General features: G+C 40.5%; 2 long non-coding RNA genes across 3 annotated transcripts; one reads left to right on the plus strand and one right to left on the minus strand.

Annotated features, from left to right (window-relative positions):
* LOC110259340 lies at window positions 1,872–2,676 on the minus strand. Of its 2 annotated transcripts, none has more exons than XR_002341633.1 (2): window positions 2,555–2,676; window positions 1,872–2,016 (listed from the first exon to the last, which is right to left on the minus strand). It is a non-coding gene; the product is annotated as an uncharacterized LOC110259340 (long non-coding RNA). The 2 variants fall into 2 exon arrangements; XR_002341632.1 differs by having other exon boundaries at window positions 1,872–2,048; window positions 2,555–2,643.
* LOC110259339 lies at window positions 2,704–12,455 on the plus strand. Its single transcript, XR_002341631.1, has 4 exons — window positions 2,704–2,808; window positions 3,134–3,221; window positions 6,024–6,109; window positions 12,356–12,455. It is a non-coding gene; the product is annotated as an uncharacterized LOC110259339 (long non-coding RNA).

Raw genomic sequence — 27,278 nt, forward strand, 5'->3', positions numbered from 1 at the left:
TATGCTTCTAGTGCTTTGAGATTTGAGACAGCCCACTTTGCAGAGGCATTGTGAGGTTTATATTGATTTATATGGGTTCTATAGTCTTCTTTTCCCCCACATCTGTAAATGAGACATCAGGTACTGAGGAAAATAAATCAGGAAACTGAAGGAATTATAAGGGGGAAGTGAGTTGGAAACCCAATAGTGGAGGGCCCTCAAGGGAAGCCACCATAAATTAGGACATCAGAGTCTCAGAGATTTAATAAAATCTATCAGTGTGCACCATTGAGCCAAAAGTTCCCATCTAAATAGGTTAGTGCAGGTGATGCACTGAGAACAACATGTTGAAAATTAAGGGTCATGAAGAGATAGACAAGGTTTGGAGAAAGAGAGTGAAAAGGAAAGAATGTGAGTATGTTTGGTTAGTAAGTCCCACCACTGAGTTCTTTTTATTGCTCCAAGGGAATTCCCAGAAGACTGAGAGAAATTAATGGTGGAGAGTATGTTTCTAGTGTCTTCAAACACTGACATTTGATGGACACTTCCAAATAGAGCTATTTCACCTTGCTGACATAGGAGTAGTTTGTTATGTCATAACACTTTCATATGGTCCTGGTGTGTTTGTATAGTCATAATCAGTCTAGACAGTCAAACAATATTTGGGGTAAGGGGTTGATTCTGCATCTGCAGAGTAACCAAGAGAATAGGATAACTGGTTCTGTGACTATTAGTCAGCCTCCTTCTCCAGCTGCTCTTGTCTCCTCAGTGGGCTCCTGAACAAAGTAGCCATGGTAACTGGCTAGGGGATCAACAATATGAACTATGACTCACCAAAGCTGATCTGCTAAAGCCCATGCTGGGTGCTTAATATGCCAACAGCAAAATCAATACCAAGCCACTGATACAGCACCATTTCTTGTAAGGATCAGCCACTTACCAGGTGTCAGGTTAACTGGACCACATCTGTCATGTAAAGAGAAGTGCTTGTTTCTTAGTGGAGTAGACATTTAACTCTGGATATGAATTTGCCTTCTGTGTCTTTAGTGCTTCTGCCAAAACCACTTTCTGGAGACTTAAAGAATACCTACACACCATCTTGTTATTCCACACAGCATCAGCTTTTTTTTTTTTTTTTTTTAAATGGCCGTACCCACAGCATATGGAAGTTCCCAGGGCAGGCACTGAATCCAAGCCACAGCTGAGAACTACGGCTAAATCCTTTAACCCACTGCTTGTGCACTGCTACAGAGACAAGCCAGATCATTAACCCACTGTGCCACAGCAGGAACTCCACACAGTATCACTTCTAACCAAGAAACTCACTTCATAGCAAGTGAAGTGTGGCAATGGGCCTGTGATTCTGAAATGTTAATTCACTTTTGATTCACTTAACTGTTCTAGAACAGCCTTTTGAAGATTCACTTGGGGCACCAGCTGAACAGCAAAGCCTTGCAGGGTTGGGGCAATGACTTTCAAGATGTGGAAATTGTGCTCTTTCTTCCAGAGCTAGGATTCCTGGGTCTAGGAATTCAGGGCTGGAAATGGGAATGGTTCTACTTACTGTTACCCCTAATGATCCACTAGCAAAATTTTGCTTCCATTCCCATGGCGGGTTGTGCTCATCTAGAGATCTTATTAAGGTCCAAAGAGAATTCTTCCACCAGGAGACATAATGATTCTATTGTACTGGAAGTCAGGACTGCCACTTGGCCACAGAGAATAAGCCCCTCCTTTTTTTTTCATTTTTGCCTTCAACCTTTGTACTTTTTGTCTTTTATTGCTTTTTGGATGGTCACCAGCAAAGCAGAGGGTAAAATATCTCAATTTCTAAATTCCTATCGTGGGACATCGTGCTGCCTTTTTTTCTTCCAGTAGAGGGGCACCAGTCCTTTTTTTTTTTTTTTTTCCAGAATCCTTCACTCCATCACTTTTCATCTCCCCAGGAGTTTGGGTTTCTTCCTCCTCGCTAGTGTCGTCCTGGTGAGTAGCAGCCTGAAGCAGGGCCCAAAGGCCATTTCGTGGTTTGGAACATTCCTTTAGAAGGATAAATCACTTCATAAGGGCTCCTGGGTAGACGGGGGTATAAACTTCCTTAACTTTAGTTACTTTAATGTTTTAGTTGGCTCAGCGCGCGGGGGTGGGGGGAGGGGGGGCGGAGCTTAATGTTCTTCTAGGGAGCGGCTAGAATGATGCTGAATGAAAGCAGACCTGAGTGGGTCACTGCAGAGGCATGCCAGCTGTGGACCAAGAGATCTCCTCTACCTGAGCTTAAGAGACCTTCCTTGGCCTGCCGTTTTTGCCTTATTGTCTTGTTAACCCGGTACAGTAGTGCCGGGGGATGAGGACATCTTCTTGTCTCAAAGCACCCCAAATCACCAGCCTGACTGTGGGAACTCTTCTTGCTAGAGTCCCACCTCTGGATCTGGTCCCACCCTAAGCTCCACTCAGGGATATTCAATTAAGCCACGCCCCTACGCCTGGTTTTGCCTCAGCTCCGCCCTACAAGCCTAGTCAATCAAGCCCTGCCACTGGCCTGGTCCCTCTCCAGCCCCGTCCAACCCCCAAGTCTTACGGTGGCCCAGTCCACGGATCCAGTCGCTTAGCTCTGCTGGAGGAAGATACCATTTCTCTTCCACTTGCTGCTAGAACCGGTCACCGCACCTCCCAACCCCGCCTCTCAGCCCTACGTAATCCACATTTCCCAGCTCCCGAGGCCCCGCCCTTTACGCTCTGCGTGAGGCAGAAACCGGAAATATACAGCAGTGCCCTTCCCCGCGTGCGCGAGCCGGCGACTGCCTCTCGTGTCCTCTGTCCTCCAGCCGTGCCGTACGTAAATTTTCGCCTCGGTCCACGTCCTACCTTGTTTGGCCTAACTTGCACAAGGTCCGGTGCGCGGGAGCCGGAGAGCTCGGCTTTGGGGTCAGTGGTCAAAAAGCGGCCGCTTGGGCTGTGCCCTCTGCTCCCTGCCAGTACCCTGCGCGCTGGGCCTCTAGCCGCCGCACCGCTTCCTCACAGTCGCGGCTGGTCCTCAACTCACTGAATCAGAAACCCTGTGAGGGTCCTGCAGTTGGGGTGAATCTGCTGCAGGAGAGAGTTAGAACCATCTTCGTATTTAATGGGCCTCCGAAAGCATCCTCTATTCTCTTTGCAGAAAGGAAACCCATCCCTGCCATTCTAGTCACTGGGTCCAGTGGCTCAAACCTTATCTCTACGCTGGCCTGTGGATTTCGGCATGTTCGGTGAGCATGGGGTGACGTTTGCTTAACTCCGTCCCCATCCCTCCCTTCCTGGTGCAAGAGATATTATTTAACCTGTGAATTTCCTCTGGGCGTGAGTTTGCTACATTATATTCAGTACATAAAAGTGAACTCATTACTTAGTATCTTTTAAAACCCTCCTCCTTGCCTAATGCAGGTCTAAATGTTAATCATTTATCTGGAGATTTTTTTGGAATTTCGCAACGAAAGTGTGATCATGTTTCATTCCATCGTTTTATTTTTCATTCCTTGTACCTTATATACTTTTTATTTCTTTAGTGCACTTGCCATGACTTTCAGTTCAGTGTAAAATAACATGATTTGCATCTTTGCTTTTTTCCTGATCCCAAAGGGAATTAATTTTCCATTTCACCATTAAATAGGATGTTTGCTATAGGTGTTTGTAGATAATACATTTTTTTTTCTAATTAAAACCCATTCCCCTCTAGTCTTGGTGGGTTAAATTATTATCACTAATCTGGACTGTACCTTTTCCTTTTTTTTTTTTTGCTTTTTAGGGCTGCAAATGCAGCACATGGAATTTCCTAGGCTTGTACTAATATTTTAATAATATTTTGTCCTTGTACATATGAATGAGATCATATGTATACATGTATATACATAAATATATGTATATTTAGTTGTGAGTATTTTCCAGTCTTGGAAATACTCAGGAAAGTAGCATCCTCCCCGTTAAAAAAAAAAAAAAAAAGAATTATGAGTCCCTTATTTATTTGGTGAGTCTGCTTGTAAAATAACATGTAACATATGTTCTTCTGCCCTTAGAAGTCAATAGTTAGTGTATTGATACTGATTTTTTTTTCTTCTATAGGAATTGATATTTATGAATACTGTTAACTCTTGAACAACATGGGTTCAAAATGCAAGGTCCATTTATACACGGACTTTTTTCAATAGTAAATACTGCAGTACTGCAGAATCATTGGCTGGTGGAATCCTTTGGTAGAAGGGTTGACTATGAGTTATACTAGAATTTTTGACTACCGGAGGGTTGGTGCCCCTAACCTCTGCATTTTTCAAATGTCAGCTATGTATAAATATATGTACCATGTCAGCTGTGGATTTCCAGTGTTACCTGAAACAACTATTTTAATTTTTTGCTTCTACTCTGCCACATGGGTTGTCCTGACGAGCTAAAAAAAAAAAAAAAAAAAAGTGTACATGTATCTCCTTATCCCTGTAATGTGATGCATTTTGGTAGCACATATACCACCACTTGATAATATTTGTTAGTTTATTGTCCTCCCTCAAAAGATTGTAACACTCATGTGCCTCAGGATTTTCCAGTTTTGTTCAGTGCTGTATTTCCTGTGACTACATGTAGTAGGACAGGGTAAATATTACCCAAGTAAATGTGAGATGAAGGAGCAGGGAGTGGGGGGCGGAAGGGAAGCCTCCTTTCTTGAAGACCTGGGGCTTAGTCAAGAGAAGGAGATCCCAGATAAAACACTTCAACTCAATACTTCATTTACCTACCCTCTATAGTGTGCCCCGACAGGGTTCTAGGCCAGACTGTGGTAATGTTAGGGAACAAGAACCTCACTAACAACTGGGTATGATATCTGATTTGCAGTTTCTATAAAACAAATAGTCTCTTTGCGAAGATATGGGCATCTCTTTGCGAAGATATGGGCATCTCTCTGCAAACACATGCTCACATCATGGTTGTTCAGATGGAATGTGTTGTTAGTATAGTAAAGAATGTTATGGCCTTTGTGGGTGTTAAAATACATGTTTGGTCCACTGCAGTGGAAGAAACTGTTGCATTTTCATGATTTGAAATTTGGGCAGCAGTGCTCAGATAGCATTATCAGAGATGACACCCTTTGCTAACTTTAAGTATTATTGTTCTGCTGCTTCTGTACTTGCTGTACAGGCAATATTTAGCATAAGAAGTACAGCATGGTAGTCTCTGCCACCTGCCTTGGAATTCAGTCAGCTGATGCTCTTTTCTCGAACATCAGGCTTCAGGCTCCCTGCAATCCTTGGAAGGGAGTGTCTAGTAGTCAGAAGCTGAGCAGAAATACCTGTTAGCCTGCCATGTGGTGCAGAAATAAATATTGGAAGTACAGCCTCCAGAAGTCTGGTATATAAATCATTGCTTTCTTGGATTTGAGACTGAATGTATATTCTTAAACTTTTTCTTACATTATGTGATTTTTTTAAAATGTTCTTCATTATCATAGGCAAATTAACTGCTAAATTTTTTTAGACTTCACTGGACTTGCTTGCAAAGTGGGCCTCACTCAGTGGATTAAGGACACATCATTGCTGCAAACTGGGATGTAGTTCAAAGATGCGGCTTGGATCGGGCTTTGCTGTGGCTGTGGTGTAGGCCGGCAGCTGCAACTGCAGCTCCAATTCCACCCCCAGCCTGGGAACTTCCATTTGCTAAAGGTGTGGCCCTCAAAAAAAAAGAAGTGGACTATTTTCTAGCTCTTGAGGAAATACTATGGCTCCACCTTCTTACAAGATCAGTGTGTGTTTGCTTGAATATTTTGGGAGTATGCATGTGTGTGTTTGTATGTGTGTTTTGAGAGGAACGGTCACTCATAAAAGATGTGCTGCAACATCCACAGTCTTTTTTAAGCCGTGCCTGTGACATGTGGAAGTTCCCAGACTAGGGATCAAATCTTCACCAGAGCAGTGACAATGTCAGATCCTTTAACCACAAGGCCACCAGGGAACTCCCAGCATCTACAGTCTTGAGTGTGCAAATTGTGAGAAGACCTGGATTCTCATGGATTCTTTCTCCTGCCTCAGCTCTGACTTCCCAATACTCTGCCTTTCTTCATGAAGAGAACATGGAAGAAGAAAGAACTGCTGAGTTACAGAAAAACATGACACAGGTGAGTAATAGCTAATAATTCTCCAAAGGAATATTTAAATTCCACCATATCATCAATCTCTTAATTTTTTTTTTTTTTTTTGAAGGGCCGCACCCATGGCACATAGAAGTTCCCAGGCTAGGGTTTGAATTGGAGCTACAGCTGCCAGCCTATGCCACAGCCACAGCAATGTGGGATCCAAGCCCCGTCTGTGACCTACACCACAGCTCACAGCAAAGCCAGATCCTTAATCCACTGAGGGAGGCCAGGGATTGAACCCACATCCTCATGGATACTAGTTGGGTTCTTTAACCGCTGAGCCTGATGGGAACTCCAATCTCCTAATTGTTTAGAGCAGGGGTCAGCAACTGGTTCCTGCACTGAGCCACATAGTAAGCATTTTAGGCTTTGAAGGCCATAGAATTTCTGTTTTAACTCAATTCTGTCATTTTAGTGTGAAAGTGGTCATAGGCACTATATAAACAAATTTTTTGTGTATTCTGATGAAGCTTTACTTACAAAACAGATAGGAGGCCAAATTTGCAGACCACTGGCCTAGAGTCTAAGAAAACATGGCTAGCTCTGGGCCTGGGTTGAATGTTGTGCTTCTGCAGACTCCTGGGCCCCAGGTTTGTGTGGGGCAGGAGAAGAAACACTCCCCGTTCTTTCAGTGTGTTTTTATTTATCAAAGAAGTTCCCATTGTGGCTCAGCAGAAATGAATCTGACTAGCATCGAAGGTTCGATCTCTGGCCTCACTCAGTGGGTTAAAGATCCAGCATTGCCATGAGCTGTGGTATAGGTAGAAAACAGCTTGAATCTGGCACTGTGGATGTGGTGAGGGCCAGTGGCTACAGCTCTGATTTGACCCCCAGCCTGGGAACCTCCATATGCTGTGGGTGTGGCTCTAAAAAGACAAAAGACAAAAAAAAAAAAAAAGAAAAGAAAAAGAAAGAAAGAAACCTTATCGAGATTTGACCCAGTGTTTTGTGTTGTGGTGATTGCTATAGTAGGTAATGAGGGAGCGGATGAAATTGTTTCTGAAACAAGGAATTTCGGGTGTCAATGTGTATTTCATTTCTAGAGTATTTCTGTCATTTCTGCTTTATGCCCTGGATGTTCTAGATCATCGAAAGACTGGAATTAATCACTGTCAAACTGTGGAGAGATAAATTTATTATCTCAGAAGTCGTGGTAAATTTGTGAGATAGGGTGTTCCTATTGTGGCTCAGGTTAAGACCCTGACATAGTATCAGTGAGGATACGGGTTCAATCTCTGGCCTTACTCAATGGGTTAAGGATCCAGCATTGCCATAAACTGCAGCATAGATTGCAGATGCAGCTTGGTTCTGGTGTTGTGATGGCTGTGGCATAGTCTTGCAGCTGCAGCTCCAGTTCAAGCCCTAGCCCAGCAACTTCCATATGCCCCAGGTGCAGCCCTAAAAAGAAAAAACAAAAAAAAAACCCACTATGAGACAGGTTTTGATTAGTCAGGATGCTTAGGTAGGAAGAGAAAGATCTGATGACAAAATCCTAGCGTAGATGTTGGTAGAATAGAATCTTCTGAACTTTATACCTTTTGTTTTTTTTTGTTTTTTTTTTTCCCTTTCTAGGGCTGCACCTGTGGCATATGGAAGTTCCTGGGCTAGGGATCGAATCAGAGCTGCAGCTGCTGGCCTACACCACAGCCACAGCAATGCCGGATCCAAGCCACATCTGTGACCTACATTACAGCTTGTGGCAAGGCCAGATCCTTAACCCACTGAGCAAGGCCAGGGGTCAAACCCACATCCTCATGGATACTCTTTAGGTTCTTAACCCACCGAGCCAAAAGGGAACTCAACTTTATACTATTTATTTCTCAGTTTCCCGGTATTGTCAGCATCCTTCATCCTCCCCCACACTCTGGAGGAGTTGATCCCTTTCTGAACAGAATGTGTGGGATGTTTTAGGACCCAGTGATCTTTGAGGATGTGGCTGTAGATTTTACCCAGGAAGAGTGGGCCTTACTGGATCTTGCTCAGAGAAACCTCTACAGAGATGTGATGCTGGAAAACTTCCAGAACCTGGCCTCACTAGGTAAGAATGGCAACATTCCTTCATTTAGTTGTTTTGAAAACTTTTTTTTTTTCTTACTAGTAGACCTTGTTCTAGGATTAGGACTAAGAATTGGAAAAAAATGGTAAATGAGACAGACATCATCAGTGACCTCAAGGGTCTTATAGACTAGTTACCATGAAAGTAAGTGTGTGTGTTGTTAAAATATCACACTAATATTAAAAAAAAAAAAAAAAGTGAAAATTCTGACACTGGCACTGAATGCAGAGTTTTCATTTTACCCAGTTTATAAAGATGTTTATTTTCTTCATTGAATCATTCTTTCATTCATTAAACATTTTTTTGAGGCTGAGCTCTGTATCCGAACTTTTGGAATATACATAAAAAACAAGATGTCACTGTATTCAAAATGCTTAAATGTAATGGGACAAGAAAATAAAAGCAAAATTAACATGCAAGAGAAAATACATGTATTAAAGTGGCTTTCGCTTTTTCTTGTGCTTTGAAGCCTCAAGGCTTATTAAGTATTGAAAGTGTGAGCACAGACCTCAGGGATCACTTTAGGGGACAGGGAGAAGATTGGTGGTTTGAGACCTTTTGAAATTTTTTAAAAAATTAAAAGAAATTATTTTTATTTTTATGGCTGCAGCAGTGGCATATGGAAATTCCCAGGTCAGGGACCAAATGTTTTAACCTACTATGCTTGGCCAGGGATTAGACCCAGACCTCTGCAGTGACCCGAGCTGTGGCAGTTGGATTTTTAACCCACTGTGTCACAGTGGGAACTCTCCCTTTGAAAATCTAACTGCTGTTAAAGTCTTCTACTCAAAGACCACCAGTTAAACAAGTTGGGTTTATTACTTGAAACAGGAAGAACACATGCCATGGGGAACCATGGAGTGTCTCATAAAGAGCATGTTAGAAAGTAAATATTAGAGGATTTGTACTTTGGCTGAGTGATTTAGGGGTGTGTCTGTGGAAGCAGGCTGTATTGGTTTCCTAGCCCTTCCATAACAAAGAACCATATATTGGATGGCTAAGAACAACAGGAACTTATTCTTTTAAATTTCTGGAGGTTGAAAGTCTGAAATCAAGGTGTCAGGATCCTTCTGAAGTCTCCAGAAAAAATCCCTCCTTGTCTCTTCCTAGTTTTCAGTGGTTGCCAGCAATCCTTAGCTTGCAGCTGCATCACCCTGATCTCTGCCTTCATCTTCATGTGTCCTTTATCTCTCTGTCACTAAGTCTATCTGATCTTGTAACACCAGTCATTGCATTTAAGGTCCATCCTAATCCAGTATAGCTTTATCTTAAGTTATTATATCGTCAAAGACCCTGTTTCCAAACAAAGTAACTTTTGAAGTTCTGGATGGTCGTGGATTTTTTTTTCCCCCAGTAAACTTTATTTTTTTCTTAGCGCAGTTTATAGGTTCATAGCAAAATTGAGTGTCAGGTACCAAGATTTCCTATATATCCCCTGCCTCATACACACACAGTCTTCCTACCATACTGGTGTATTTGTTACAGTTGATGAACCTTCATTGACATGTAATTATCATCCAGAGTTTATATTAGTTCACTTTTGGTCTTACATTTTGTGGTTTAGACAAATATATAATGACATATTGACCATTATAATGTCATAGAGTGGTTTCACCACCCTAAAAATCCTTTATCCCCTCCATCCTAACCAGTTTATCTCTTCTTCCTCCCAACTCCTGCCAACCACTGATGTTTCAACTGTCATAATTTTGCCTTTTCCAGAATGTCAACACAGTATGTAGCTTTGTCATATTGGCATTTTTCATTTAGTAATATGCATTTACATTTCTTCCATCTGTTTTCATGACTTGATAGTTAATTTCTTTTTAGTGCTGAGTGATATTTCATTGTCTGGATGTACCACAGTCTATTATCCATTCACCCACTGAAGAACATCTTGATTGTTTCCAAGTTTTGGCAATTTTGAGTAAAGCTGATATAAATATCCATGTGCAGGTTTTTAATATTTTTGAGGGGTTTTTTGGGGTTTTTTGTTTTTGTTTTTGTTTGACCACCCTGTGGCATGTGGTGTTCCTGGGCCAGGAATCCTTACTTAACCCACTGTCTTAGGCCAGGGGTCAAACCTGTGTTCCAGCACTCCAGAGATGCCAGTGATCCTGTTGCATCATAGTGGGAACTACCATGTGCAGGTTTTTGTGTGGACATGTTTTTAAGTTCTTTGGGTGAATTCCAAGGAGTACAGTTGCCTCCTTAAATGGTTGGGAGTATGTTTAGTCTGGCAAGAAACTGACAAACTGTATTCCAAACTGCCTGTAGCATTTTGCATTCCTACCAGCAGTGAATGCTACCATTTTGCATTCCTACCTGCTCCACATCCTCACCAGAATTTGATGCTGTCAGTGTTCTAGATTTTGGCCATTCTTATAGATGTATAGTGGTATCTCATTGGTTTGATTTATATTTTCCTGATGACATATGATGTGGAGCATCTTTTCATATGTTTATTTGCCATAGTTTTCTTACTGGTGAATTTTAAGAATTCTATGAATATTTTGGGTAACAGTTCTTTAACAGACATATCTTTTGCAAATATTTTCTCCCAGTCTGTGGCTTGCCTTTTCATTCTCTTGGAGCAAAAAATTTTAATTTTAATGAAGACCGGCTTATCGATTCTTTCTTTCATGAATCATGCCTTTTAGGTTGTTATTTGTTGACCTTAAAAATAAAAAGTTATTTTACTGACAAAAATGACATATTTGGGAATAGCAGAGGGATTGCATCTTGCAACAAGAAAGCTATAGCAAAAGCCACAGGGGAGTCCAAGAAACAGTGGAGAGGAAATTGAGAAGGATTGTTTGAATGAAAGTCCTTTGGAGAAAGAGAGGATTTAGGGTGATGGTGGTTTCATATTGACTGAGTTGCTGCAATAGTTGATTTCTTATGGGAGACATAATGTACATATTTTCCTATTAGGGCCTATAATTTGTTATTCTTGTTGATGATTCTTTTGTTGGGGTGTGTAATTGACAAATTTCTGTAATTAATGTTATGAGGAACTGTGTGAAAACTACCTCTTTTGGCCTCTCAACTCCATTTTAGTGAAGTTTCCCTTTATTAACTTTTACCTATCCAACAAGTCATCACCAAATCCTAGGTCATCTACATTTTCTCCTATGTTATCTTCTAGGAGGTCTATAGTTTTACATTTTACACTTAGATCTGTGATCCATTTTGAGCTATTTTTTTACTCCCTATTGATGGGCCCCAAGTCACCCCCAAAGCCCAGAGTGCCTCCCCCTGTATTTTGAGTTAATTTTTGCAAGAGTATAAGGTCTGTATCAAGTTTTAGTTTGTTTTGTTTTGTTTTGTTTGTTATGTTGAGGTCTAGTACCATTTGTTGAAAAGCCTTTTTTTTTTTTTTTTTTTTTTTTTTCCCCTAGGCCACACTGTGGCATATGGAAGTTTCCAGGCTAGGGATCGAATTGGAGCTGAAGCTGCAGTCCTACACCATAGCCACGGCAACATCAGATCTGTCCCTCAACTGTGAATGAACCTGAATTCTCATGGGACTACTTTGGGCCCTTGACCTGCTAAGCCACAGTGGGAAGTCTAGGAAATGAATTTTGAAGGACACTATTCAATCCAGCCCACATGGTATAGACTGGATACTGACAGAAAGCAAGGGAAAACCTTTTTTTCTTTTTTTCTTTTTTCTTTTGGCTGAAGAATTTCCTAGGCCAGGGATCAAACCCATGCCACAGTAGTGAAAATGCCAGCTCCTTAACCTCCTAAGCCACCAGGGAACTCAAAGGGGAAATTCCATTATAGAGTGTTTGTGGGTGGCACAGTGGCTTTTTTTAGTCTGTTCTTAGACTAAATTATGAAGTAGCCTTATTTTTGTTTCATTTTTTCATGGTCTCAGTCTAACCTTGTTTACTATTGGCATTCTGAAATTATTCATCTTCAACATCAAAAATGTACTGCCTGTGAATACTAGACCAGCTTCTAATAATATTGAGGTTTAGGTATGAATGTCTGATCAGTTCCAGAAATCAGATCCCCTCCCCCTTAAAAAATAAATTTGACATTTTTATGGCAATAAATTCATACTTGCTTCAGAGTATCATGAGACCAAAGTTTTGCCCTGTTTTGTGGAAATGTATATGGTTCCTTATTGCTTTCCCTCATGATACACTTTCTGCCATAAACAGGGTATCCACTTCACACACCCTATTTGATCTCCCAGTGGAAAGAAGAGGAAGACCTAGAGACGGTGGAGAGAGGACCTACCCAGGGAGATCATCAGGAAGGCAAGAATCCTTGGAGAAACTGATGTGGGTGGGGGATATGACATTTGAAAAACCAAATAAAAGCAAAATAAAAACTTTGTTTTGTCTGAGGAGGCTGATTCCTTAGACCACTATTTTCACGTTTTATCGTCCTCTCTCACTTCTTCCTTTTTGGGAAAGACCCTATTTCCTCTTCGTAACTTAGTGTTTGGTCAGGTGCATTTATCTAGTTCATTTTTGTTTACACTCCCAGTAACACTCTCTTTTTGTTGCCATCAGTCTCAGTCTTCATGGAATTATTTCTTAGTTGCTTGGCCATTTTGACCCTGTGCTGATTACCAAAGTCTATACCAGCCATGCTGCAGAAGTCCTTGCTCATGGGTGCCTTTACTTTTTTGTTTTAGGTTTGAGACTCAGTTAAAACTGATGAATCAGTTGCTCCACAAGATATTCATGGAGAAAAGCTATCTGATGAACAGAACATAGTAAAATTCAAAAGGAGTGATTCCTGCTCATCTACTTTACACAAAAACTGGGAAAACCATGAGAGACGTTTGAGGTGAGTGCCATTCATATAAGAAAGTAGTGTCTCAGAAGAGAATCTTAAAATTTCAAAAACTTAAAAAGCATATATATAAAACGTGGTCGAAAATTACAATTTCATAAGGATTTTCGTAAGTTATTTTTCCATAAATGAGGCTGAGATCTTCAGTGTTTGACATGTAATTCACTTGTAAGGAACCATCAGAAAAATCCCATAAGTGATAACATTGGCTGTTGTAGACTCTCTGTGAAACTTTTAGCCCATAGATGGACAGGACAGAAACAGATAGTAATAAAAAAATGGTAAAAATTTACTTGCTACTAATAATGTGCCTTTTATTTTAAAAGAAGTCGTGTGGTGGAGAACATCTATGAGTATAAAGAAGAAACCCAGTGTGGACAAACCTTGGCCAAATTACAAATCTAATATGCTCAAGAGAACGACTGAAGTAAAATTCTATGAATGCATGAGTGTAAAGACTTTCACAGATCATTTATCCCTTAAGAATCACATTAGGTCTCACACTGGAAACAAACCCTATCAATGCAAGGAATGTGGGAAAGCTTTCCACTTTTTTGCTTGTTTTAAGAAACATATGAAACTCCCATTGAAGAGAAACCCTATGAATGTAAGGAATGTACCAAAGCCTTCAGTTGTTCTTCATTCTTTAGGGCTCATATGAAGATTCATGCAGGAAAGACAAACTTCGAATGTAAGGAATGTGGGAAAACTTTAGCTGTTCTTCATCCTCACTGAACAAGAAGAATTCACAGGAGATAAGCCTTATGAATGTAGGAATGTGGAAGGCCTTTAGTTGTTCCTCCTCACTCTCCAAACACAAAAGAATTCACAGTGAGATAAGCATATGAATGTAAGGAGTGTGGGAAGCCTTTAGTTCTTCATCTCACCTTATAATACATATAAGAATTCACACTGGAGAGAAGCCTTATGAGTGTAAAGAGTGTGGGAAGGCCTTCAGTGAGTCCTCAAACTCACTGTACATGTCAGAACCCACACAGGAGAGAAACCCTATAAATGTAAGGAGTGTGGGAAAGCCTACAACTGTCCCTCCTCCTTAAGTATCCATATGAGAAAACATACTGGAGAGAAACCGTATGAATGTCTGGAATGTGGAAAAGCCTTCTATCTTCCCACATCCCTTAACACACATGTGAAAATCAAAGTAGAGAGAAACGCATGAATGTAAGGAATGTGGAAAAGCCTTTAGTGTCCCTCATCCTTTAGAGCACATGTGAGAGATCACATGGAAAGGTGCAATGAATGTAAGGATTGGGAAGCTTCAGCCGTTCTCTCCTCACGGAACACTTAAGAATCACAGCGGAGAGAAGCCTTATGAATGTAAGGAATGTGGGAAAGCCTTCATTAGTTCCTCCCACCTTACAGTACATGTAAGAACTCACACTGGTGAGAAACCTTATGAATGTAAGAAATGTGGGAAAGCCTTTATTTACCCTCAGCACTTAGGATCCACATGAGACGCACACTGGGGAAACCTATGAATGTAAGGAATGTGGAAAGCCTTTCGCCATTCTTCATACCTTACTGTCCATGCAAGGATGCACACTGGGAGAAACCTTTGAGTGTCTGGAATGTGGAAACCTTCAGTTGTCCTTCATCCTTCCGAAGACATGTAAGAGCCACACTGGTGAAAACCCTATGATGTAAGGAATGTGGGAAAGCCTTTGTTTGTCCTGCTTACTTTCGAAGGCATGTGAAAACCCACACCAGAGAAAACATATAAAGTAAGAATGAGAATGTCTGTAAGGCTTTTTCAAATCTCCAGCAACATGTGTGATGTCACTGTGGAGACACCTTATGAATGTAGAAATTGTCACTCATCTTTTCTGAAGACTTTTGAGAACTAAACCTGAGAGAAACCTGCATATGAAAATCATGTGTGATGCCTTCATACGTATCACTTATTGTCAATAAAAAAATTCATACTGGAAGCAAGATCGATGCTGTGGACTGCTGCCAGTTTTAATTTTCTGTAAGAATATATAAGGCGATGAATTTCCTCTTCACAGCTTTTCAGCTTTAGCCACATATGTTCTATGATGAGGTGCTTTTATTTGGTTCAGGTGTAAATGTTATTTCCATTACAGAGTTGTTGGACCCATTGGGTTTGAAGTGTATTTTTCATATGTGAGTAGGAATGGTGTTTGTTTTTTATTAGTTTCTGATCAACTCTCCATTGTCTCTAAGCATGCAGTCGTCGTAGTATCGACACTTTGATATTTGTAATTTCTTTTGTAATGGTAATTTCATTTTGATCTAATATGGCAGAAACTGGAAATTGCCTACCCAGTATTTTCTCCCTTCTATTTACTAAGAGATTATCAGTTGTTACTTAAAAACATTTCCTATCTAGTAAGTAATCCAGTGGAAATGAATAAGTGCAAAGGAAGAGTCTCAGCTGATATGCTGTTTTTGTATTTGTTCTTTGTCTTTTCTCACAACTAGGAATTGGATCCAGTGTTTTGAATTTAAAAAGAGACCTTATTGGAGTCTGGTAACCTGCTGGTTAAAGGATCCAGTGTTGTCCTTCTGTGGCCCGGGTTGCTGCTGTGACCTGGTTGATCCCTGGCCTGGCAACTTTCATGTGTTGCCAAGGATACAGCTAAAAAAAAAAAAAAAAAAAAAAGAGAGAGAGAGAGGGAGTGACTGTTGACAGGAAAGCTAGAAGTAAAGTTGGTTGGGTTGCTTGTGTTGTGTTACTTTGGCATGGCTGGGACTACATTTACTAGAATTGCTTCCTTATCCAGGTCCTGCATAGAGTTTTCTGAAATAGTTTTGAATGAGAATTGGAAGGCAGAGGGAAGAAGCCATTATGCTGAGTTTAGTGGGCCATGTGACAGGGAGATGGATGTGTAGGGTCTTGGTAAGTGCCAGTTTCTAGGTCATTTTCCTAATTTTTGAACCCACTGATCAAATACAGCTCAGAAGGAAAAGTTAGATGCTTCAGTTATCTCAGAAGCAGCTCTGTAGACATCTCCATAGATTCCTCAATTGTGGCCATCACAGCTTTTGGATTTTCTGGCAAGTTCTTGCAATATAATTTTGCTGATACTACATTTCCTCTGGCACATTGGCTGGCTGTGTAGAGTTGGCATATGGAAATTACTGGGCCTGTGGTTGAATCTGAGCCAGAGCTATGACCTACACTACAGCTGTAGCAATGCTGGATCCTTAACCCACTGAGGCAGGCCACAGATCAAGCCAGCATTCTGCAGAGACAAGCTGGATCATTAACCTACTATGCCATAGGAGGAACTCCCTTTTTACCTGAGATGTAAGCTGTTTGGTTTTTGCTTTTTCAGGGACATTTTTACTTTTTCCTTCCATATTATTTCCCTTTACCTCAAAAAGTACAGCTGTACCACCTCCCTTTCATCACCTTTTACTGTTTTATTAAGGCATACATACACTAATAAGTATGGAATGTGCTGATCTTAAGTGAACAGCTTGTTGAAATGTCATGTGTATATACACTTCGATGAACATTTACAGGACTCCAGAGAATTCATTCACCTGCCTTCCCAATAATTACTCCATTGAGAAGTTCCCACTGTGGTGCAGTGGGTTAAGAATCTGACTGCAGCAGTTCAGGTCTCTGTGGAGGTACAGGTTTGATCCCCAGCCTGGCACAGAGGGTTAAAAGATCCAGTGTTGCTGTAGATGCAGTGTTGGTCACAGCTGTGGCTTAGAATCAGTCTCTGGCCTGGGAACTTCCCTGTGTTGTGGGTGCAGTCATTTAAAAAAAAAAAAAAAAAAAAAAAAGTTGCTCTGTAGAGGTACTGCAATTTTGGCTTTATTATTATTTATTAGAATTGCTCATTCTTTATTTTCATACAGATTTTAAATATAGTATGTACAATTATGTCTTTGGCTTCTTTTCTTAATGTAATTTTTAATTGCTCTTTTGGTGGACTTATGCACTTATTTCTCTTAGTATATGTTTTGTATATAGGAATTAAATTATTGAATCATAGGATAAACTTTGTTTAGTGTGGTAGGTATTCTAGTTTTTTTTAAAAAGATTGATTTGATGTTTCCATTGTTGCTTAGCAGGTTAAGAACCAGACATAGTGTCCATGAGGATGCAAATTTGATCCCTGGCCCCATCAGTTAAGGATCCACTCTTGCCATAAGGTGTAGCATAGGTTGAAGATGGCATCATGGATCTGGGGTTGCTATGGCTGTGGCATAGGCTTCAGCTACAGTTCTAATTTGACCCCAATGCAGGAATTTCCATATGCTGTAGATGCTACTGTAAAAAAAAAAAAAAAAGAAAGAAAAAGAAAAAGAAAAAAAAATGTTGATTCCATCTATAATCCTAAAAGCAATGTATAAAAGTCCCAGTTGCTCCAATACCTGGTCAGCACTTTCTAATTTTAGCCATCCAACACAAGATGTTTTGTGTTTTAATTTGCATTTATGGTTTTAATTTTCATTTACTTGATATGTGATAATGGTAAGTGTTTTTATGTGCTTGTTGGCTATTTGGATATCTTTTATGAGGATACCTGTTGAATGATTTCACCCATTTTTGGTTCCTTTTTTATTTGAAAGGTTTCCTTCTGGTTGCTTGTTTTTCTAAAAAATGTATGTATATCTCTGTCTATATCTAATTACATACATATACATAAAATGTGTTATATATTACATATATATACTTAAATTATATATGTATATTATATATACGTATTATTTCAGATAACTTTTCCCAGTCTCTGGCATGTCTTCATGCACTTCATTTTTTATAAACTGTAAAGGGAATTGATTGGTTTGATTACCAAAAGTCCTTGGGTATATCTAGCTTCAGGGATGGCTGGATCCTGGGACTAAAAAGGTGTTATCTGGAGGGATTCTGCCTCCACATCTTGGTTGTGCATCTTTCTGTGTTACCTATTCTTCCTGGGGGGCTCTTTCTCAGTGGCACTCAGAAGATCCAGGCTGCTTTCTTTCCAGTTTGAAGTCTCAGGGAGAAGAAAGTGATTGTCTTTTGAACAATTCCAATATTATTATTTAAAAAAATAATTTTAGAGCTGCACCTGTGGTATATGAAAGTTCACAAGTTAGGGATCAAATGAGAGCTACAGCTGCAGACCTATGCCACAGCCACAGCAGTGGGGGCCTGAGCCACATCTGCAACCTACACCATAGCTTGCAGCAATGCTGGATCCTTAACCCACTGACCTGGACCAGGGATAGAACCTGCATTCTCATGGGTACTAGTTGGGTTCTTAACCTGCCAAACCACAATGGGAACTTCTCCAATATGATTATTTCAGTTGAATGTGATTGTCTCACTTGTTGCCTACTACTGAGTCCTTGTGGCCAGAAAAAATGTAGTAGTCTGGTTTGTTTGGAACTGGTTCCCATACTTATCCAGAAAGAGAGTAGAGTCAGTGTGAACTGAATCATGAGGTCCTAGCAGTTCTAATGTATATGGTGAAGGGAGGAGGCAGCAGGGGCAGGTTAGGGTGTAGATATGGGGGTAATAATAATAGCATGATGTGCTTCCTCTGGTTTAGCAGTGGGTGGAAACTGTGAAGTCTGGGAACTCTCAGCCAGGGCTAAGTAGTTCTGGAAATCCTTTCAAAAAGGTTAGATGCCATCTGTTACCATGTCTTTTGATTGCTAAAGATGGCTTCTCAGAGTTCCCTTGTGGTACAGCAGGTTAAGGATTGAGTGCTGTCACTGCAGTGGCTCAGGTCACTGCTGTAGTATAGGTTTGATCCCTGGTCCAGGATCTTCCACGTGCCTTGGATGTGCCCCCCAGCAGCCCCAAAAGAAGATAGTTTCTCAATCTTTATGTTATCTTGTAGTATTTTTGGATATCTGGTAGCAAGAACCTTCCAACTTTTTTATTCTTCAAGATTGTCTCCCTCTCTATGCTACGTTTGTTTCTATATTAATTTTAGAATCTTCTTATCAGTTTCCACAAATAAATCTTCTAGACTTTGCCTGGAGTTGCATCAACTTTATAGAATAACCTGAATAAAATTGACATCTTCACAGTATTGGGTCTGCCAATTGATGAATGTAATTTTCCACTTACCTAGGTCGTCTTTAATTCCTTTTAACAGTGTTTTGTAGTTTAGCTGTAGAGGTCTTGAATAACTTTGTTTAATATATTTCTAGGTATGTGGTATGTTTATCATTGTAATTTTTTTTCAATTTAGGGGATGCTAGTGCACAAAATTGCATTTTCTTTTTGTACACCGATTGATCTTTTATCCACATTTATAAATTCAGTTATTTATTCAGGTAGTTTATGAATTACTTTGGATTTTCTGTGTATATGATCCTATCAATACCAATAAAAGAAAGTCTTACTTGATTTCTAAACTTTTATTTTTCTTGCCTCATTGCTTTATAGTGGTGAATAGAAATGATGAAACTGAGCACATTGCCCTGTTCCTGATCTTAGGAGAAGGTGTTCCATATTTCACCATTAAGCATAGTAATAGCTGTAAATTTTTCATAGATAATGTTTTTAAATGAAGGGAATTCAGTTCTATTCCTTGATTCCCAAGATTGTTTTCTATCATTATATATATATACACACACACATTCTTTTCTCACATTATTCTCCATCATATTGATCACAAGTGATTGGATATAGTTCCCTGTGCTATGCAGCAGCATTATTCTGCTTTCTAATTCTTTAAATTTTTTGATCTTATTTCTTTCTACTATGTTTAATTTTTTCTTATTTTCCTACCTATTTGAGATAGATGCTTCTACCAGTACCTCTCTTGGTTATATAACCATCCAATTAGAATATTCTATTGGGAGTTCCCACTGTGGTATGGTGGGTTAAGAACCTGAGTACAGTGGCTCAGGTTGCTGTGGAGGTACGGTTCAATTGCTGGCCTAGTACAGTCAGCTAAAAGATGCAGTATTGCTGTAATTGTGGCAGAGGTTGCAGCTGTGGCTCAGGTTCAGTCCCTGGCCCAGGAACTTCCATGTGCTGCAGGTGTGGCTATTGAAAAAAATCTATCAACATGATCAGTAGCAATGCATTTGAGATGTATGTAGAAGAACACCTTTTATATGCCTTTCATTGTGGGAAGTCACAGGACTTCCTTAGTAGAATGGAAAGAAAACTGGACTGGGAATCAAGACACCTGATTTGTAATCATCACTTTTTAACTCATTATTACCTCAGCGATAATGACCTTTGACCTTAGAAAAATGTGAGACCTGAAACAATAAAACTCCTGGAAGAAACATAGTATGTTCTTTGACATCAATCTCAGCAACATTTCTTGGATCTGTCACCCTAAGCAAGGGCAACAAAATCAAAAAACAAACACCAAAAACAAACTAATGGAAAGAGTTCCCTGGTGGCTCAGGGGTTAAGGATCCAGACTTGTCACAACTGCGGCTTGAGTCACTGTAGTGCAAGGATTGGATCCCTGCCCTGAGAAATTCACATGCTGTGAACGTGACTAGAAAAATAAACAAATGGAATTACATCAGACTAGAAATCTTTTGCACAGTGAAGAAAACCATCAACAACAAAAAAAAGGCAACCTACTGAGTGGGAGAAAATACTTGCACATTATATGTATAAAAGGGAATTATAATTATATATGATAATTATATATATGATATATATATATGATATATATATATATATATTTCAAATTACATTTCAACAAAATACATTGGAGTTCCTGTTGTGGATCAGTGGGTTAAGAATCTGACAGTGTCTGTGAGGATGTAGGTTCAATCCCTGGCCTTGTTCAGTGGGCTAAGGATCTGGTGGTGTTGCAAGCTGCAACCATACAAAGATATTACATGGTTATTGACTATATTTCCCCACACTGTATTTCATATCTGTGATTGATTTATTTTGTAAACTGAAGGTTTGAACCTCTTCATCTCCCTTACCTATTTCTTCCTCCCACCCTCTTCCACTCGGGCAACCACCTGTTTGTTTTCTGTATCTATGCCTGCTTCTCTTTAGTTACATTTATTTGTATTGTTTTTAAGATACATAAGTAGGAGTTCCAGTCGTGGCGCAGTGGTTAACAAATCTGACTAGGAACCATGAGGTTGCGGGTTTGGTCCCTGCCCTTGCTCAGTGGGTTAACGATCCGGCGTTGCCCTGAGCTGTGGTATAGGCTGCAGACGTGGCTCGGATCCCGCGTTGCTGTGGCTCTGGCATAGGCCGGTGGCTACAGCTCCGATTCAACCCCTAGCCTGGGAACCTCCATATGCTGCGGGAACGGCCCAAGAAATAGCAACAACAACAAAAACAACAACAACAACAACAAAAAGACAAAAAAAAAAAAGATACATAAGTCGATTATAAGTAAACTCTTACAGCATTTGTCTTTCTATGTCTTACTTATTTTACTTAGCATAATAACCTCTAGGTCCATCCATGCTGTTACAAATGTTACATTCTTTTTATGACTGAGTAATATGATAATCACTTAGGTTGCTTCCATATCTTGGCTCTTGTAAATAATGCTGCAGTGGACTTAGGAGTGTATATATCTTTTTGAATTAGTGTTTTCATTTTCTTTGGATATATACCCAGAAATGGAATAGCTAGTAGTTCTAGTTTTAATTTTTTGAGGAATCTCCATACTGTTTTCCATGGTGGCTGCACCAATTTGCATTCCCACCAACAGTGCAGAAAGGTTCCCTTTTCTTCACATCCTCACCAGCATTTATCTCTCTTTTTTTTAGTAATAGCCATTCTGACAGATGTAAGGTGATATCTCCTTGTGGTTTTGATTCCCATTTCCCTGACGATTAGTGATGTTGAACATCTTTTCATGTGCTGTTGGTCATCTGGACGTCTTCTTTGGCAAAATGTTTCTTCAGGTTTTCTGCCCATTTTTGTTTGTCTTTGTTTTGTTTTGTTTGGCTGTGCCAGTAACATGTGGAAGTTCCTGGGCTAGGGATTGAACCTGCAGCACCACAGCAACAGTGTCGAATCCTTAGTCACTAGGTCAACAGGGAACTCCCTGCCCATTTTGAAATTGCGGGTTTTGGAGTTCCATCTGGCTCAGCAGGTTAAGGATCTGACTAGTATCCATGAAGATGTGGGTTCGATCCCTGGCCTCATTCAGTGGGTTAAGGATCCAGCATTGCTGCAAGCTGTGGTGTAGCTCACAGGCCCAGCTCAGATCTGGTGTGGCTGTGGCATAGGCTGGCAGCTGCAGCTCTCATTCAGCCCTAGCCTGGGAACTTCCAAATGTTGTGGGAGCAGCTCCCCCCCCCAAAAAAAAATGTGTGTTTTTTTTTTTATATATTACCGTTCTATCATTATTATATTGTGTTACAAGGAGAGGTAGCCTATGTAAAAGGGAAAAACTACAACAGTGAATAAATTTAGATAATATATTTCTCAAGAAAAACAACTAGAAACACTCTAAAGAATGCTAGACAATGGGAATATGTGATTAATAGTTTTCTAATATGCCAATATAAACCAGTTAGCAAAAATGGAGCCAAAGATATAATTTAAATTACCAACAAAACATTACAGATGAAACTTCACAAAGATTGAGAAGGACTTATTAAGAAAAATGTGAAGCTCTCCTTGCACATATAAAACTCTTCAAACATGGCGGAAGTTCCCGTATGGTGCAGTGGGCTAAGGGTCCAGCACTGTCACAACTGTGGCACAGGTCACAACCATGACATGGATTCAATCCCTGGCCTGGGAATCCCTTCACATTGCCATGGATGCAGCCCCCCAACCCCCCCAAAAAGTTTAAACATGGAAATATTTTCAGATTCTAGCATGGTAAGTGTCAAAGACGCCAGTATACCTGATACTATTTCATCATTAGTGCATTTTCAGTAATGCATATTGCAATTGAATTTTCAACTGTGGAAAAAATTAATCTCATCTCCACAGACGAGCCTTCCTTTCACATAAATGACCAGAGGAGGCCAAGTGAACTTCCCACCAGGAAGGGGTAGGGCTCAGATGTCATTGATCTGGACCAGGGACACTGGCTTTTCTCTTCTTGTGGTGCTCCCAAGATTGTGAAATCTTCAGGGAATGGAGTACATGGGCCAGTTTAGCTAATTAGGGGCTCTGTGCATTGAGACCTCAAGGCCACAGAACTGTTCATAATCAGTCTGTGTCTCCAGCTCTCAGTCCATGTCTAGCAGGCTTCACACCTGGGTCTCCCTGTTCCAGAGTAGAAATCTCCATCAGGAGGCTCTGGCCAGAGTCTTGTCTTTCTGCTGATCCTGAGGATAGAGCTTGATTGAGCCATCATTGGTCACCAGGCAGGAGAGGGGCACCAGATTGGCCCTTCTTAGCCATGTACCAGCAGAGTCGCAGCCCAGCCCAGTGAGTGCCATGGGAGACAGTGGATGGAGAAGGGGATGCAGGAATGTTGTTTTTGCATTGTCAGAAATGACAGTTGAAATAGACAGATGGGAGGGCACTATGAAGTAAATGTCTTTGGTTCTAGGTGGGGTGGATCCAAGAATTCTTACCCAGAGTTCTGCTTTCCTCCCACACTGGTTCTAGTTCCCATAAGCCTTACTCCCACCCCATAGCAGGAATCAAGTTTCTCTAAACTGTCCCCTAAGTGCTCCCAGATCATGATGTGAGGATGAGGATGAGGTCAGGAAGCATGGTATCATGAATCTTCACTGAGGATTTCCTAAGTGCCAGGCTCTGAGCTAAATATTCTGTGTTTCATTCCATCTGTAGAATCACACGAAGAAAGAGGAATGAAGCTTATTGTCATTTTATGGATGGGAAAGGGAGCAGATTTAAATAAAACATGCATGATGTCATGGGGTCTAATAGGAAGGAATTCAGATTTGAACCCAGGCACCCAGACTACATATGCAGGACACTTAGAATTCCCTCCTGCCGACCCAGCCTGTCATTTTACTTGCCTGGTCACTGCAGGCAGAAACCCTAGGTTCACTGTCCTGTCTCCTTTGGTGTTCCTGGTAGAACTCAGTAGAGTGTAATGACTGTCCTTGCTGCATTGACACGAGGCAGATTAATTAGCTGAGGCCGAGACAGGGGTGGTGAAAGGATCAGCAGATTATAATTTATCACTGATCTCTCTTTTGTTCCTCCTCCTAGATTTTGCTTCATCTGTCCACTTCCTCCTCCATTTTTATACTTTGGTGCTTCTCAGTCTCTAAAGGAGACACAAAAGCAGAGTGCTGGGTTCCATTCTTTTTTTTTTTTTAATTTTTTTTTTAATTAGAGCGTAGTAGATTTACAATGTTTCTTCAATTTCTTTGGGGTTCTGTTCTTCAGAAATTGAAATCAGTTTAAGTATGTATCTTAGCCATGCTTTTGGTTAAGCCCTCTGGACTCCTGCATTACTCTGTATGAAGTATAGGGAAACAAAGTGAAGAAGTTTAGTGAATGAGCATCAGAGACCAACAATTTAATTTTGTCTGGTCTTTATTATCTTGTGCAACCTGGGACAAATTCTTAGTATCTCTGAACCTCGGAGATTATTATTATTGTTACCTGAGTTGATCCCTAGTTGACACAACTGCATTATTGTAAGAATTAAACAGTATAGTGTAAGCTACGTATGTAGTTACATATATAGTAAATGTATACAGAGAGGGCAAGGTAAATTTCAGATACTATTAACAGGCTAGATTCATACTCTTTGATTAAAATATCCTGCCACTTCAAAGACGATACTTGTCAGTTTTCCAGGTCCCTGCCTCCCTGTAACAAAGCATTGGAACGGCAGATGTTTTACAAATATATTAAAGTGAAAGTACATTTTTAGAGAGGGAGTGAGGACTCGTGTGTACACAGGTTAAAAAGAGATCCCGACTCACTGTGCAATAGTCTTCATACCACACAGTGTGACCTGAGTGGGGACGCAATTTGATCTCCTGATTGGTCTTGGGCAGGATACCTTGTTTGCATGGGGAGCAGGTTATCATATGCTGGCCTGGGGAGGAATGGGGTGACTTCCCTTCTCTAGCGGGGAGTGAGCAGCCCAGGCTGGTCAAGGTGGGGGAAGGGGCATTACAATGAGACATGGCCAGAGGCTTTTGGGTTTAACCTCCTTGAAGGGGACCTGAAGCCCATAGCAATCCCCCCTCTTTTTTTAAGGGCCAAATCTTTGGCCCCTTTGAATACTCTGCTCATGTCTATCTACCTGCGTATTTTACTCTATGGCATCTGTGAACCCAGTTATAAGGGAAAAGGGCTGATGACCATTCTTGCTGAATGGGGCATTACAGGGCTCTGGGTTCCCTCTGCCTAATTTCTGTCAGGTCGTTCTTGAAGAGGGAGGGATGGCTCCATGGAAGGCGTGTTCCAAAGTTGTTCAGATGTTGACTGGTTGATATCCCCATCAAGTTATCATTTGGAGACGTGTTTGTTGTATTCCAGAAAAAACAAACTTAACAAGCAAATTAAAAGTTGAGGCCAAAGATCAGCAAGGGAATTATTGTAAAGTAATGAAGCCACTTGATGTAGTTATGGATTTAATGTAGGTGTAACAGACCCAGCCAGAAATAATTGGGGAAGTGACAGTTTGAATGTTAATAGACAAAAGAAATCTAATTATTTGAATAGGCCTGAAACCCAGTTTAGACCTGGCATTTTGGGAAGATTTGTAGCCAGGTAGTTAGTTGTCTAGTCTTATCTCAGTAGATTTTTTCTGTTAATGTGGTGTTGACTTGTAAATAACAAGACCATTAGACATTATGTTTTCATCTTTCCATTGTTATAAGGGGACCTTGAAAATGTAAGGTTGCAGCTCCCAGCTGATGTTGCTTTGAAAATGGTTGGTAGCATCAAGTGTGTGTAAACCTTAAGTTCTTAGCAATACCAGCGTTTGTCTGGTATGGCCTTAGATGTCTGAACCACAGCTATTCTATTTTGTCTTTTATTTTTTTTTTCTAAATGGCTAAATCAGATGTTATTGTTAATGATCTTAGTGTTTTCCTAGATAGGAGAAAATGCAAGAATTTGGGCTCAAGAAGTCTTTACCTGAAAATATCTACCTGTCTGAAGGCCCCTTCTGTCAGTTTTTCCAGAGCAGAGAGCCTCATTCCTGATCTCCACCTTGAACTCCTTTCAGAGGAGGTTGAGGGTCAGCAGCTGCAGCACTTCATGATTTAATCCATGTAGAGGCAGAAGGCAAGTGCCCATCTCCAGCTCGCAGGTCTCCCCATGGTTGTAAATTTGGCCATAGTCTTGGGAGGCATTTCATGACCATTTTGTCCCGTGGTGCTAGGAATGCGTATTCCCAGGTCTGGCAAAGATTTTTTGTTGACAGGCCAGTCAATGTGCTATTATTGGACTAGGCCTTACTAACCGGAGGCAAAAGTCTCTGGACCACCTCTCTTACTAGTCTGTTATGGTCCAGGAAAATATTCCCTCTTGTTGCATTTTCTCATATCTAGAGTTACACCAAACTCATATGGAGCTGTGTACTATTTTAGAGACTCAGTTATACATTTGGCAATGTAAGAAATAGCAACTTTATAAAAAAAATAGTTAATAGAAAATAGTAGAGTTGGTAGTATTAGTAAACATTATAGAAAGGAATTTAAATCAAGAGCTTTTTACCAAATGCAGCACTGTATATCCCAGTTCACCTGGCTTTGTCTGTTCCTTATCTTTAAGGGAAAATATATACTGGCTTTGTCCATAGTAATGTCAAGAGTGGCCTTCACAGAATTACATTTTCCTAGAATAAAATTACCAAAGGCCTGGCTAGTGGAGGGAAGAAGCCCATCAAAGTAAAGCAGAAGTACTAGTTAGTAAGTTATTGACTATAAACCCAACAATTGGGTTGATTTTTAATATTCACATAGGAGCATGCCCATGATAGAAAATATTTGCTTTGTGTGTAAAGCAAAAAGAAATCAGGGAGTTCCCGTCGTGGTGCAGTGGTTAATGAATCCGACTAGGAACCATGAGGTTGTGGGTTCAATCCCTGGCCTTGTTCAGTGGGTTAAGGATCCGGTGTTGCCGTGAGCTGTGGTGTAGGTCGCAGACGTGGCTTGGATCCCGAGTTGCTGTGGATCTGGCATAGGCCGGCGGCTGCAGCTCCGATTTGACCCTAGCCCGGGAACCTCCATATGCCACGGGAGCGGCCCATGAAACGGCAAAAAGACAAAAAGAACAAAAAAAGAAATCAAGAAAAGTAACCATAAAATCAGGTCTGGCAATCTTGGAATAGCTGTCTACTTCTGAGGTAGTCTTTGTCCTGGCATTGGCATTTTTCTTTTTTCTTATTTGAACTTTATTTTAAGGTGAGTATGGAGTTAGCAGTTCTCTTT

Source organism: Sus scrofa, chromosome 2 (assembly GCF_000003025.6).
Source record: "Sus scrofa isolate TJ Tabasco breed Duroc chromosome 2, Sscrofa11.1, whole genome shotgun sequence".
Lineage (NCBI taxonomy): Eukaryota > Metazoa > Chordata > Mammalia > Artiodactyla > Suidae > Sus > Sus scrofa.